Raw genomic sequence first — 4,317 nt, forward strand, 5'->3', positions numbered from 1 at the left:
AGATGACAAAACACTACATGTTTTAGAATTCATTAGAAAAATCGAGAGTCTCTGAAACATTAGATAAGGTGGACGCAGGACTAGTATAAGATTCAAAATACGTCTGTTTACTAGATGCAGCACTTGTACTAGTTGAGGCTTGTGAGTGTTCGGTAGGGGAATATACAGGATGGCCTTGCTGTTGATTAGTTCACGATGTCTGGTACGATGATGGACCTGCGACAGTTTGGTATCCACATGATGCATGACATTGGTTCCCGGAAAATTCAGAGGATTGTGGACGCATTCCACTGTTTCGATGTTTTGACGTAATACTTTTAATCAGTTTCATGACTTCATATTGAAAGTCGACGATATCTTCGTCATGAAATTTGTCTACAGTTGGTGCAATACCCTTAGAAAAAACATAATTCTGCTTTGGCCCTGTTCAATTAAGCGTCAACGATAGTCATCATTTCCCTGTCCAATTCATTTGTAGCTCTCTTATCTCCCAGTGTTTCAAAATCTTCTTTAAGATGTGAGCATACATCCTTCCAAGCTTGCAAAGTTAGCCACCTGTCTTTGTACTTTCACTTCACTTATCCCACAGTACTGGTCTTTCCTCGATATGCGTAATTAATAATTCAAGTCAATATTGAATTCTGCGCTCATTGTAATGAAAAGAATACTACAGACACAAAACATATGAAACTTTACACGCTCAAGACCAACTGATGACTGACGGCTAGCTCGCAGGCTCGTGGACACGTAGACTTGTCTACGACAAGAATTTTCGCCGTCCGCCGTTCCGATAGATTTACCGGGTTGGTAGTGATGCATTGTTTCATATGAGAGTTTGTCCACGAGCCATCACGGCAAATCTTCCGGATGCAGCACCGGATTCCCACTGTAGAGAGGGCAGCCGGACGGTGCACCGTGTTCTCAGTGGGACACGCATTAACATGTCTACGTGTCCACGAGCCGGCGAGCTCGCCGTCAGTCATCAGTTGGTCTAGAGCGTGCAAGTTTCATGTGTTTTCTGTCTGTAGTATTCTTTTCATTGCAATGAGGGCAGAATTCAATATTGACTGTGAATTATTAATTACGCATATCGAGGAAAGACCAGTACTGTGGGATAAGTCAAGTGAAGGGTACAAAGACAGGCGGCTAACTTTGCAAGCTTGGAAGGATATATGCTCACACCTTAAAGAAGATTTTGAAACACTAGGAGATAAGGAGAGAAACGATCTAGGTAAGTAATTTTCATCTTAAATTTTTGTGTGATAATTTTATTAATACACAATACATACTTTCTATCTATACATACCATCTGTTAAATATCAATGAAGCTCCACACGTAAATAAGGATTCCACCCCTTTCTGCGTTTTCGTGCTGTACTTCGCAGGGATTATCCGTCTGCTGGTGGAAGAGACGAACAGGTACTACCACCAGTACCTAGACAGACTTCAAGACGCACCTTCTCCGCGGCCTGACGTGACCGATTCCGAGATGTTTCTGTTTCTAGGAATAATCATTTAAATGGGACATGACATTAGATACAGACTAAAGGACTACTGGTCGACTGCAGAACAATTTGCCACGCCTTTCTACTCTAGCACAATGAAACGCGACCGTTTTCTACACATTCTTCGTTTTCTTCATTTTACAGACAACAATACAGAAACTGACAGAAATGCCGACAGTTATGACCGACTATGGAAAATTCGGACCATCTTCGACACTCTCAATGACGCATATGAAAAATATTATAACCCTTCCGAACATTTTGCCATAGACGAAATAATTGTAAATTCAAAGGGAGGGTGGTTTTTAGGTAGTACATTCCTAAGAAACACAAACGTTTCGGAATCAAAATCTTCAAAATATGTGACGCCGCTGGGTATACTTATGACATGAAGGTTTATCTAGGAAAAGACAGGACACGTGCCGACCAAGACGTGACAGCGACACATGCTACAGTTATGGACCTATGCAGACGTATTGAGGGCGTAGGTCACAAACTGTACATGGACAATTTCTTTTCGTCACCAGACTTGTTTGAGGAACTGATGACAAAGGACATAACGTGCTGTGGGACAGTTAGACCTAATCGGAAGTGCTTGCCTGACGATTTTCGACGAAGACAATTTCGACTAAAGAAAGTTGACATTCGTGTTAGGGTGAGACGGAACTTGACGGTACTAGTTTGGAAGGACAAACGTGACGTTCATATGTTGACAAACATGCAATGTCCTCCAGCAGAAGGCAGTTTCTGTGATGAGCATGTAAATGCCATCAAGCCAGCAATTGTTGCTGACTACAACAAGCACATGGGTTATGTCGACAAAGCGGCAGAATGGCAAACAGTTATAGCATCAGTCGTCGGACCTGGAAATGGACAAATAAACCATTTTTCCATTTCCTGGATATGACGATTCTGAACAGTTTCATCCTGTTGTCATCCTGTGGCGCGAAATTGTCACACAGAGAATTTCGTCTCGCCCTTGAGCGCAACATGCTGGGACAAGCTGCAAGGGGTCGACCTCGTCCTTAACGGTCCAGGGGTCGACCTCCTGCTGTGTCATCGGCGATATCTCGATTAGAGGAGGCCTCTTGACATCACTGGCCGACTTCCTCTACTTCGAAATTGAGATGTCGTGTGTGCTCTTCGCGTAGGAAACGAAGTTACATCCGGCCAAAATGCGTGAAGTGCGACGTTGGACTCTGCATTTCCGGATGTTTCCAACAGTTCCACACGAAGGCAACATTCAATTAGATGACGCAGGAGGGGAGACAGACTACTTATAAAGCTGGTGTCCAAAAATAATGTAAGTAGAACAATAATTTCTATCTTAAAATTATATTTTAAAACACTATGCGCACGCGTGGACTGCGCAAACCCATAAGCCGTCTTTGGGCCACTCAGCTTTACTTTAAGGTCCCCATACAGTGTCTTTCGAGCTCATAAAGGATTATTTGCATCCACTACTGCCATCAGGACTAACGAATAATAACATTTATAACTGAAAAACATTGAACCACACTCTTCTGGTTTGATAATCCTGATGTGCTTGCCATCAACGGTACCTATGCAGTTTGGAAAATTTGCGGTAATTTCAATCTGACGTGCTATATTCATCCATTCACTGACCGTCGGAATGGGCATGTATCTTCATGCAAACCTCATGTATAATTCTACTAAATGATTTTATTCCCAGTCTGAAAGTGTAATGGGGATCTGTGAACGTATTTCCTGTTGCTAAGTACCTGAAAAAAACATAGATTTAATTCTTTTTCGTTTTTTTCAGGAAAATTGGTTATGAAAAAAAAGGGCAAACATCAGGGATAACTGGATGAAATGTCACAAGAAATTAAACGAGGAGCAGAAGAGCGGTTCAGGAGCAAAGAGGCACAAATACCTGTTTTATGGGAAACTACGATTTCTGACAAAAATAGCAACTCATCGACAAACGACTTCAAATATGCCTGATAACGTTAACCTTGCTGACAGGCAGACTGAGAGGCAAGAGGACAAACGTAATCATGAATATAAAGAAAAACCCCAGAAAAACAAGAGCGCTACAAATGAATTGGACAGGAAAATGATGACTAATATTGACGCTTCTGTGGGGTTTGGTCGTTACTCCAATGACAACCCACTTCTTCGGAAAGATTGTAGGTCCTGAAAAGGACCGTTCGCTGCTGGAAAGTTTGGCCGGTGAAGTAGCGCTGCGTACGAAGGTAGAAAGAGATGTTGGTTGCGGAGAGTTGACTAATGTTGCGGAGCTTGGTTGCCGAGCACGGTCGCTGGAGTGGAGAGGCGGGAGCTGAGCCAGTTGCCCAGTGAGTCGGGCATGACCGCCGGAGAACCGAGGCAGCCCAGTGAGTCGGGCCTGCCGCTGGAGAGTCGAGGCGGCCATTCCTGGTGCAGCGCAGAGCAATTCCGAATATTGGTGTCGTCATGTTTCAAATGGATGCATAAAATTGTCAGTAAATTGTCAAAAGTTTCTTTTCACATTCTAAGAAGATTAACATGTTTGCGTCGTCCTGCCGTAACAGCGTACTAAATGCACCAAATTTGAATCGGTCTTGCAACACAGGATGCACCCAATACCTGCTGCGTTGTCGCTCTTTCCTTTTGTGAAAATAATATAGTGGAATGAGGGTGCATACATCCGTATTATCCATTCTACTGCACCCGTGCACAGACTCACCTCGACTCGAGTGAAACATTTTCCGCGCGCCTGCCATCTCCGTGGACAAGACCACCCGGTTTTGTCGGCCGGCCGGAGGAATTACAGTTCCGGCAGGAATTCTAGTCATGGACAAGGGCCCTT

This window comes from Cryptotermes secundus, unplaced genomic scaffold (genome assembly GCF_002891405.2).
Source record: "Cryptotermes secundus unplaced genomic scaffold, Csec_1.0 scaffold547, whole genome shotgun sequence".
In the NCBI taxonomy this organism is placed as follows: Eukaryota; Metazoa; Arthropoda; class Insecta; order Blattodea; family Kalotermitidae; genus Cryptotermes; species Cryptotermes secundus.